The sequence below is a fragment of the Salvia hispanica genome, chromosome 2 (assembly GCF_029641045.1).
Source record: "Salvia hispanica isolate PSC_SH4W2 chromosome 2, Shi_PSC_v1, whole genome shotgun sequence".
NCBI classification, from domain to species: Eukaryota; Viridiplantae; Streptophyta; class Magnoliopsida; order Lamiales; family Lamiaceae; genus Salvia; species Salvia hispanica.
The window spans coordinates 27,715,323-27,727,372 of NC_142693.1; the positions used below are offsets into that span (position 1 = coordinate 27,715,323).

Below are 12,050 nucleotides of genomic sequence, written 5' to 3' on the forward strand. Positions count from 1 at the left end.
AAGCTCGATGCCTCTGCTTTCTTGTCTTTCACTTCCTTAAGCTTTTTCTGTCTTCCTTTGCAATGACTCAATCCACCACATGGGCCAAATAGACATTGTGGTAAGGAAATATTCTCGACCTTGGGCTTTACCATTTGATCCTTCTGAACCTGTACAACTTGCACAACTTTGCACTCTTTCTTCATAGCAAGCTCTTCCACGTTAGGACTCCCCATGGCATTGTAGATGGACAATATATGGTGCTTGGTGCACATGTGAAGGGTAAGCTCTCCCCTTGAAACATCAATCAATGCTTTCCCCGTCGCTAAGAATGGCCGACCAAGGATAAGCGGCACATTCCTATCTTCTTCCATGTCAAGCACGAAAAAATCAACGGGAAATATAAAGTCATTTACCCGCACTAACACATCTTCTATGATCCCTACAGGATAGGTGACAGATCTATCGGCCATTTGGAGCGTGATTCTAGTCGGCTTGAGAGTGCCGATTTTCATCTTCCTAAAGAAGGATAGGGGCATCAAGTTGATGCTCGCCCCCAAATCACAAAGTGCCTTCGTGTGTTTCGTCACCAGTGACACATGATATGTTGAAACTTCCAGGGTCCTTAAGCTTTGCCGCCAATTTCTTCTGGATTATGGCACTACAATTCTCCGACATGCTCACTGTTTCGTAGTCTACCCACTTTTTCTTCTTGGAGATCACGTCTTTTAGGAACCTTGCATACATAGGCATTTGTTGCAGAACCTCTACCAGTGGGATATTCACATTCACTTTCCTAAAGATGTCCAACAATTTCTCAAATTTCTCATCCACAACCTTCTTCTTGATTCGGCTAGGGAACGGTATCTTAGGAGTATATGGTTCCAATCAAGGTGGTTCAGGTTGTTTCTTCTCTTTCTCAACAACATTATCCTCTGCAGTCACTTCATCCACCTCTCTTTCCACTTCATCAGGTTGAATGGTCGCATAGATGGCTTTGCAATCCTTGCAGTCTTTGGGATTGACAATGGTATATGAGGGAAACTGGCCCGGTTGATGTTGAATACCCATAGCCTGTGAAATCTGGCTCATCAGAGTATCGATGCTCTTCATGTGAATACTCAATCTCTGCACATCTGTCTCTACCTGCTTCAGTCTCTTATCAGAATTGGCCATAATTTCCCCTGTCTGCTTCATAAACGTCATCAAGACATCTCCAAGCTCATTCTTCTTCGGCTCAACGACTTGTCCATTCGACACTTGAAACCCCGGAGGTGGCTGTAGGGCATTGTTAAGATTCCCATAAGACAAGTTGGAATGTGCTCTATTCCCAAAGTTGCTGAAGTTACCACCCCCTTGATTGTGGCGGTAGTTGTTGTTGAAATTCTGATTGTTGCCGCCTTGATGCACGTAATTCACCGCTTCACTTTCGAGCCCGGTTGGCTCTGTTTCCATATAGCCAAACTTACTAGTCAGGAAATCCAGCTGCTTGGACATCATGTTCATCTTGTCAACATCCGATGCGGACGCCACCCTGTAGGCTTTGCTTCTCTCATTCTTCCACCCATCATCGTTGGATGCCACCCTCTCAATCACCTCTAATGCCTCGTTTTCTCCCAACTTAAGGAGTGACCCCCCTTCGCTCATATTCAACTCGCGTATTGCCTCCGAAGTGGTTCCCCTATGGAAAGTGACGATTTGTTGCCCCGGGCTTAACCCGTGGTTGGGGCATCACTTCATCAGTTGTTTGAATCTCTTCCATTCCTCGTGAATATTCTCTTGAGGATGCATTGCATAAGAGATGACTTCATCTTGGCGCTTTAGTGCCTCGCTCGGTGGATAGTACTTATCTAAGAAGAGCTCAACCATTGCATCCTAAGTATCGACCGAGTTGGGATCCATGCTATCATACCAATCCCTAGCGTCATCCTTCAAAGAAAAAGGGAACAATCTGAGGCGAATCTGATCATCGGAGACCCCATTAGCCTTCACCGTGTTGCTGATTTGTATGAATTTGGTCAAGTGCTTGTTGGCATCTTCTGAACCTGTTCCACCAAATGCATGTGCTTCTGCCCTGTTTATCAATCCCGGCTTTAACTCAAAGCTGTTGGCCGCAATTCCGGCATTATTGATTGGTGGATTGTTAACCCGTCTATATGCATACAGATTCTGCACGGGCTGAATTGGTGGTCTCGCATTCTGCTCATCCAACTGCCTCTGCATGTTGGCCATCTGCTCACGGAGCTGACGAATAACGGGATTCTCATTGTTGTTTTCAAAAGTGTTGTTCTCCTCGTCCGCCATTAGGATTGGAGACCGCGGCTCGTACTGTATGGGTGACGGAAGTGGAGATGGACTAGGTACTGGAGTTCTCTGGATAGGAGAAGGTAGACGCCTATGACCGGGTGAAGATACCCGAATCCTTTGGTTTAACCTCCTCTGTGCGTTCTTCTTCCTGTTGGATGCTTCGATCTCAAGATCGATTGGCTCTAAAGGTGGACCTTTAGAACGCGTGTGCATACAACCTGCCCAAGGAAACACAAAGATTAGAGAACTCAAAAAATAAAAATAAAAATAAAGCAAATAAAATCTAGATTAGTAATCTCTATTATTATCACGATATTAAGCTATATTGACACAAAATTGTCCCCGGCAACGGCGCCAAAAAATTTGACTCGACTTATTTAACACAAGTAGTACCCGCAAGTGTACGGGGACAGTGTGGCAATTAGCAAGCAAGAGTATCGTATCCCACAAAGACAAATTTGTATCAACTTAACTACCACGAACAAATGTTGACTACTATCTAGAGAATCAAGAAAAGTTTGGTTTTTTTCTAACACTAATAAAAGCATATAGTAAGCAAATAAACAAGTAAAAGCAAATAAACACGGGGTGAAAAGATAATATGGAGAAAAATTGTAGAACTCAAGGATCCGATGCACAATTCCAAACTCTTATCCAATCAAATTGCCTTACCTTTTGGTGTCTCTAGAGTTACTAAGTCGACCACAATTATAGATTAAACCCCCTCCCGAGGTGAGAAACCTGTAGATTAGGTGCTAGAATTGAAGTCCCCTTCTAATCCTAAAACCCCTAACTCCCAAAAGCTCGATTAGGTCAAAGACCGCACTCAAAACCTCAACTCTCCCGAGTTTTATTGCATTAAGGTGTGAATTATTCCTATTTCCAGATTATTTATTTCATCTCCCGATTAATCTAATTAATCCTACACAATCAAGTGGTGATCAAGCAATTGAAAGGAATAAATCCAAGAATAATCAAATAACTACAAGAGCAAGGTAAGAACAAAATCAATTGGAAAAAAACTATGAAATTAATGCATCTTCACCAAGAATTCTACAAAAAGGTGTTTAGCTACTCATGTTCTTCACAAAAACCATGTTTGAAACAAAAGATTCTATGAAATACATTGATAAAAGATTAAGATACTCCTGTGAGAATGAATCGATGGAATGACAACTTCAATCTTCCGATTGGAAGTCTTCAATCTTCAATTCTCTTTCTCAAAGTGTTCTTGGGGGTTTGTGTGAGTGATGGAGGCGGTATGTGTCGAATGAATGTGAACCCTAGGCGTTTTCCCCTTAATCTCCCATCAAAAATCGCGTTTTTGGCAAAAGAATACGCCAAAATAGCGTACCCGGCCGGGTGGAATTATAAAGAGCAAAATTCACCCGGCCGGGTGGTCATTTTCGACCCCTTTCTGGCCATTTCCGCGCAGAATTACAGTACCTGGCCGGGTGAATTTACAGTGTAAAAATTCACCCGGCCGCGTGTAAGTTTCTGGATAGCTTAGTGGTCTTGTAACGGCCATAACTTCTTCTACCGAACTCCGATTGAGGCGTGCAAGATACCCACGCGAAGCTCTTTCGAAGAAGAAGAGATTGATATGCATTATAGGCTGATTGGACTTTAAAATCTCCAGTAAATATTGTCTCAAAGCAAGGCTGCTGCACATCCACATATTTTGTACCTTTTTCTACACATTCTTAACAAAATGGTCAACATACCAACATAATAGAGAAGTAGATATAAACATGTTCAATAATAGACAAAATATGATCAAATTCATACATAACCACCCTCTAAAACCATGTAAAATCCAAGTATGTCAACTCCCCCAAGCTTAAATAATTGCTAGTCCTCGAGCAATGAAGAATTAGAACTAATAGAAGACTTGGATTGAAAGGGGTTTAGACATCATCATTGTTTCAAAGAATATGGAATAAAAAAAGCATATCACAATATAAATTCTATCAAGTCAAGCCGTCGAGTGCACTTTTACTACTAACTCGTATATCACCTTGGATTCATGCTTCTCTCAAGATATGTGTCACTCTCAAAAGTGTATGTATAGAAATAATACTCTCAAATCAAAATACAAGTAGTGTTTGCCATAGGCTTGCTCCGAATCAAACTTCTCCTCTACTATAATGTGAATGTGAATCTAAAATCAGAAAGGACTTTATTAAGGTTGTAATGTGGCTCTTTGGACGGTAAGGAACATTTAGGCTTAAGTGGCTGAAAAGTATGAGAAGCACAAATACCCACATACTACAACTCCCAACAAAACACCATTTCCCAATACAAATCTTAGATAAGTAAGACTTTGTCAAACTTCTTCCTCCCATCTGGTCCCCACTTATTTAGAAACCCAACCAAAAACTTTTCTAGACTTCGTCTAGCTTATACCTCCACAAATTTATTATTTTTTTTTCTTTTTTTTTCTTCAATTAGACTTCGTCTAGCTTATACCTCCATTATTTTATTTTATTTTTACAACGCCCCATATGTGCTTCCAAGTTTGTAGGCTTATCACTTGACGGTAACTTAACAATTATTTGACATTGGAATACTTTTTAGGCTAGGAGGGCTAACTAGGGATTAAGACAAAAATATAAACATTTGTGAAGGGGAAAACAAAAAATGTCTAACGTCATCTCCTAAATTCACATTCACTATGTAGACTTAATATGATCAGGAGCAAGTTCTAGCAACAACAACAAGCATATGATAAATCACACAGAAACGAAGTTTTGGCTCAAATCTCACTCGGGTAATAGCATGAATCAAGGCAAACAAGCAATTCGTTACTTATGCACCTATTACTCAAACTCTTAAGTCAAAGACCGTGATAGCTTAAAAGATAGATGAAGTTTTTATCATTAACAACTAGTCTTTACCCCAAGAAACCAAAATTCAAACAAGTTCAAATTCAATTCCACAACAACCCAAAACCAAAACAACTCATGGAGGTCTAAAGCAAAAAAAATCTATCCTAAAACGTAAATAAGAGCAACAAAAGACAACTAATCAATTTGTAACAAAAATAAAGCAGTAAAATACCTTATAAGGCTCACTATCCACCATATCACCCCCCCCCCCTCCCCAAACTTATTCAAGGCTATGCAAAGAATAAGTTTGAAAAGTTGGTGGAGAAGGGAGACTTATATGATAGGCAAACTAAATCGAAAATAATCTAAAAGTTACCTCCCCTATAATGCCTTTGGTTATCGTCGTTGGCTCGACGTCTTCACACAGCTTATCATTTCATTTCCCCATTAATGAGGATGTTGGCTTCTTCTTCGCTTCTAGACAAGTATGATATTGCCAACCTCTTCTTCCACCATATTTTCTTCACAATGTTATCATTTGATATCAGCTCAAACTCGGGTAAGCTCGATGCCTCTGCTTTCTTGTCTTTCACTTCCTTAAGCTTTTTCTGTCTTCCTTTGCAATGACTCAATCCACCACATGGGCCAAATAGACATTGTGGTAAGGAAATATTCTCGACCTTGGGCTTTACCATTTGATCCTTCTGAACCTGTACAACTTGCACAACTTTGCACTCTTTCTTCATAGCAAGCTCTTCCACCTTAGGACTCCCCATGGCATTGTAGATGGACAATATATGGTGCTTGGTGCCCATGTGAAGGGTAAGCTCTCCCCTTGAAACATCAATCAATGCTTTCCCCGTCGCTAAGAATGGCCGACCAAGGATAAGCGGCACATTCCTATCTTCTTCCATGTCAAGCACGACAAAATCAAAGGGAAATATAAAGTCATTTACCCGTACTAACGCATCTTCTATGATCCCTTCAGGATAGGTGACAGATCTATCGGCCATTTGGAGCGTGATTCTAGTCGGCTTGAGAGTGCCGATTTTCATCTTCCTAAAGAAGGATAGGGGCATCAAGTTGATGCTCGCCCCCAAATCACAAAGTGCCTTCGTGTGTTTGTCGTCACCAATGACACATGATATGTTGAAACTTCCAGGGTCCTTAAGCTTTGCCGGCAATTTCTTCTGGTTTATGGCACTACAATTCTCCGACATGCTCACTGTTTCGTAGTCTACCCATTTCAAACACGTTTGAATCTTTATTGTTAGAGTTAATTTATATAATCTAATTATACGGATTATAATTAGTTTCGGGCTGAGCCTGTATCAAAGCTGGCCTATTTTTTCATTTCGATTTTTACTCTTAATTTTTAGTTTCGGTGTTTACGTTATTATTCGTGTGATATTTCCTTTGCGAGTGCAAAAGCTGACCAGTTTTCTACTTCTCTACCCCTTCAAACACCAAGCTTCCCTCATTTTCCAGTGGGGCAACACAAGCTTGGAAATTTCACACTTCGCAGTTGACTTGACTTTGAAATAATTCTATTGGAGAATAGTACTATATTATTTTAATTTTGAGTAAAAGGGCATCACCTAGTTTGCATATAAATAGGCAAATGAAGCAGAGTAGAGAGACAAAAACATCAGCCATGAAACAACATACCTTTTTCTTGCATATCTGTCTCTCATAACACTGTGTCTCTGTCCTTTAAGAGCAGCCACAAGTGAAGCAGAGGCTTTGATGAGATGGAAATCCAGCCTATCATCTTCTGCTTCTCTCGAGTCTTGGTCCGTCAAAAACATCAGCAACCACTGCAAATGGATCTGTCTCTGGGATTGATATCTACGGTGCAGGCCTTGCAGGGACATTGGATCTGTTCCATTTCACTACATTGCTGAATCTCACCACTTTCAGCCTCAACGGGAATTATCTCAACGGTTCTGTACCAGCTGCTCTTGGCAACCTCACAAGCCTCACTCTCTTGGACCTCTCCGACAATCAGTTTACCGGCGCCATTCCACCAGAGATTGGGCGCTTGACAGAGCTTCGATACCTGAGCCTCTCCATGAACCAGATGGTTGGAGAAATCCCATATCAGATTGGCAATATGAAGAAGGTGCGCTTCTTGGATTTGGGCTTCAATTACTTTGAAACTCCTGACTGGTCTCGAATTCCCACTTTCCCTTTCCTAACTCACCTTAATCTTGGTTGGAATGAACTCAACTTGGAATTCCCACACTTCATAACCACATGCCTCAACCTTACTTTTCTTGATTTGTATGGAAACAACTTCACAGGCCAAATTCCTGAATCATTGTTCACCAATTTGGACAAACTTGAATATCTTGACCTCAGCAGCAATGGTTTTCAAGGCCCCATGTCAACAAATATCCCTAACCTCTCCATGTTGAAGGATCTTTGCCTCGGCAACAACTTCTCTGGCAACATTTTTGATACAGTAAGCCATATTCCAAGCCTGCAAAATCTAGAGCTGTACAATAATTCGTTTATAGGAGAAATCCCTCCTTCTATAGGCCTACTCACAAATATCCGAAGACTAGATCTTCGAATGAACAGATTTAATTCCTCCATTCCCCGAGAGCTCGGCCTGTGTAACAAGCTGACCGACTTAGATTTATCCTGTAATTCACTCTCAGGGCCATTGCCACCATCTGAGAATAGCCTGACTGGTGTAATATTGCCCTCTTTCTTCACGAGTTGGAGACAACTAATCTGGCTACACATTCAAGACAATGAATTCAGTGGGGAACTTCCATCAGAAATAGGCTTGCTCACAAACCTTATGTATCTGGATATCTGTAATAACTCGTTTTCAGGCAGCATCCCACCAGAGATAGGAAACCTACAAAATTTGGATGAGCTGGACCTTTCAACCAATAACTTTTCAGGTGAAATACCTATTGCATTGGAAAACAATGCTTTATATTCCTCGGGATATTTTGAGTTATGGCTATATATGTCCCAACAATTTAAATGGTGCTTTTATCTACTCCCCCCGTCCACGATTTAAAGAATCTTTTTGACTCGGCACGAATTTTAAGAAATTGTTTGACTTTGTGAAGAAAAAGTAAAAAGGAAAAAGTGAGTGGAATGTGGGATTCATTTAAAGTATTAGTTTTATATTTGATTGTGAGTGTAAAAAGTTGGTAGAATGTGGGGTTTGCATACTAAAAGTGGAATAAAGTAAATGGTTCTATAAATCGTGGATAAACTAAAATGGCAAAAGGGCTCTATAAATGGTGGACGGAGGGAGTACAATATGGAGTACTCTCTCTGTTCCAAGATAAGCGAGTCATATTTTTCTTGATGTCCCACTATAAGGGAGTCATTTCTCTTTTTAGAATAAAATAATCTCTCTTACTTTATTCTCCACCCACTCTCTTCTTTAACTCTTTAAATATCAATTTCTTAAATCTAGTGCCCAAAAGAAGTGTTTCGCTTATCTTAGGACGGAGGGAGCATTAGTTTAATTCACAACATGATATGCATGTACTCCCTCCGTCCCATTGAAGATGACCCACTTTCCTTTTTAGTTTGTCTCAACTAAGATGACCCATTACTTAAAGTGGAAACACCTTTATCTCTACTTTATTATCTCTCTATTATTTTACTCTCTCCTCTCAACACACAAAATAAAGTTACATAAAATCTTGTGCCGCCCAAGAAATTGGTCATCTTCCTTGAGATGGAGGGAGTACAATTTTAGATGTAAAGAAATTTGATTTATATCCTTTTTACATTTCAAATAAATGGTCTGAAGGTGGCTGGAACTTTCAACCAATAACTTTTCAGGTGAAATACTACAAGTCATAAACCGATTTCACATGGAACTTGGAAAACAATGCTTTATATTCCTTGGCAATAATGGTTTCACATGCAACATACTTATTAATTTGCAACTTGGCATATCCTTAGTGAATTTCTTATTCTTTTTAATGACGGTTTGTGTTGAAATTGAAAATAAAATGTAATTAGTTAGGTTGATTAGTATAGTTAGTTAGGATTAATTAGTTTGTTTAGCATTTAGTTTTTAGCCTATATACGGCATCTCATTGTATTTTGTAATCACCAATTAATAAAAATGTAGTCTATAGTGAAATTTTCTCTTTTCCTTCTTCACTCTCTCTATCGATAGTTTTCCCCAATTTCACAATTTCTTCATCCTCTATTGATGGAGGTTTCTTCATCCAATTTCTTCTACATTTTTAACATGGTATTAGAGCGTAAAATCCGCTGCGCACCTCTGATTACCTCTATCTCCTATATCCTTTTGTTGATTTTTCGTTTGATTTCAATAGATCTAGGGTTGGTGTTTTTCGGTATTCTGCTTTGTCGCCGGAGAGTATGTGCTCGGCTCACTGCAGTTGTTGTTTGGTGAGGTTTGCTGTAGAATTTGCCCGCTCTGCATTTGCGGTTGATCCTTTTTCAGGTTCTGATATTTCTCTCTTCAAATCTCTCTGATTTTTCAGTTCAGATGTTTGAATCGGTTCGTTGTTTGAATTGGTTATTTTTTTGCTTCCCATTCTCTATTTTCTCTCTTTTCGGCGTTAATTTCCGCCGATCTGAAATTTCGGATCTGTTTTCTGTCTCGTTTTCGTTTACTCATTGGATTTGTATGATCCAAGTTTGCATCCTTTGTTTCTGGATTTGTATGATTCAGGTTTGTATCCTTTGTTCATTGGATTTGTATGATCCAAGTTTGTCTTTCTCCGATTAAAATCGGTTGAGTTTTTCATTTTGAGAATATGTTTTCTCAAATTTGTTGTTGAATCTGAATATGTTTTCAGATCCATCTCTGTTTTCCGATTGTGTCGGATGATTTTTTTTTGGTTTTGTTTGCCCCCTCGCCATATACAGCTCATCTCCGGAGAGGTTTTAAGTAGGCATCGCTGCGACATTGCATTTGTGTAGCAGATGTCAGCCGATTGAACTTTCGTAGGCGGCAATGTCTTCATTTCACGGCGCCGTTGCCGCCTTCGGTATCGAGTCACCGTTTGTCTCTGAGATTGAGATGTGAGGTGGTAGGGTTGATATGCTTGTAAGAGCCTTGGCTCTGTTTGATCCCTCTTAATTGGTGTTTTGGAAGGACATTTGTTTGTGTTCATGGTGAATTTTGCAAGAGTCATGGTATAGCATTGGGAATTGGTTTCCTGTGTAGAGATTGATCTGGTCGTTTGGAGAGAGGTGATGAGCCTACTCAAGGATTGAAGGCATGTATCTGTGAAGCTTTAGAGAAATAATGTGTTGGTTATATGCTGGTAGTGTGAATTTCTGGAAAGAGACGACTATTAAGGAGGAGTTGGTATAGAATTCATTGAGAAGTATGCATTATAGCTGGATGCTCAAGATGGAGTTTCTGCCGAAGAGGAGTTGAGATCAACTTTGAAATTTGATCAATCACAAGTTGCTCCACCTCAGGTTCTCAACCATGCGTGGAATTTGGGTGAATTAGTTTTGTAGTTTGATGCATCATTTTGATGTTTCATGTAGTTTGATGTTTGTTGTCAAGATGGTAGCCATTGTTTTGCTTCCATCTTGAGGGGGACTGTTGAAATTGAAAATAAAATGTAATTAGTTAGGTTGATTAGTATAGTTAGTTAAGATTAATTAGTTTGTTTAGCATTTAGTTTTTAGCCTATATAAGGCATCTCATTGTATTTTGTAATCACCAATTAATAAAAATGTAGTCTATAGTGAAATTTTCCCTTTTCCTTCTTCACTCTCTCTATCGATAGTTTTCCCCAATTTCACAATTTCTTCATCCTCCATTGATGGAGGTTTCTTCATCCAATTTCTTCTACATTTTTAACAGTTTGCAACGATCATCAGTTTGAATTAAAAAGAATGCAATGCAGTACTCATAAATGTGCTATTAAAATGCTATGCCTCAACGTTTTTTAAAGTATAAGAATTTTATTTATATCCTTATTTAACATTAAAAATAAATTATCTGTAGGTCCAATACCATCCACCATTGGAAATCTTTCATATCTAAGTGCCTTAGATATCTCTTCCAACAAACTAAATGGTGAGCTCTCATCCTTCATTTGCAACTTGACACCTCTTGAGTAATCTTGTTGGCCAAATACCAAATTTTAATAGTGATCTAATATGAACTGACATTATATAAATATCTTAATATAAACCTAAAATATTATGTCATTTCTAGAATGTTTTGTTATAGGGATTCCGTACATGCCTGCTAGAACACGAATTTTGTTCCTCGGGATATTACCATATGAATTATGGCTATGTCCCAAACTTGTACCATCCACAATTTAGAATCTATACATATGAGTTATGGCGTCCCAACAAATTAAATGGTGCTTTTATCTACAATATGGACTATTAGTTTAGTTCACAACATGATATGCATGTACAATTTTAGATGTAAATAAATTTTATTTATATCCTTATATTTAAAATAAATGATTTGAAGGTCCAATTCCATCTACTATCGGAAATCTTACATATCTATGGTTCTTATATCTCTTTTCCAACAAATTAAACGGTGAGCTACATTCTCCTCAGCAACTTGACATTCATTAAATAATCTTGTTGGGCATTTTTATAATTCTCAGAATACATAGCATATTATGTCATTTTTTTGTTATAATGATTTCCTATATACAAGTTATGCAGATTGGACTTGAATTTCATTACTCTGGATATTAACATGAATAATCTAGATATGTTAGAACACGGACATTGAAAAGTTCATACATTAGGGAGAATAGTTATATTTTCGCCAACGCTTTTATATCTGAAAATTGTGCTAACTTTATTTAAACATTCTTATTTATGGGAGTTATTTCATGAAAGATCTCATGAAAATATCACATGAAAAGTATAAAGAACACCAGATTTTAATAGCTACTCGCGGGCAAGATCTCATACTAGTAAGTGACA

The 12,050-nt window shown here is 38.8% G+C and overlaps 1 pseudogene; it reads left to right on the forward strand.

Moving 5' to 3' along the window:
- Positions 1-6,858: 6,858 nt before the first annotated feature.
- Positions 6,859-8,151, forward strand: LOC125199081 (uncharacterized; annotated as a pseudogene).
- Positions 8,152-12,050: the final 3,899 nt, after the last annotated feature.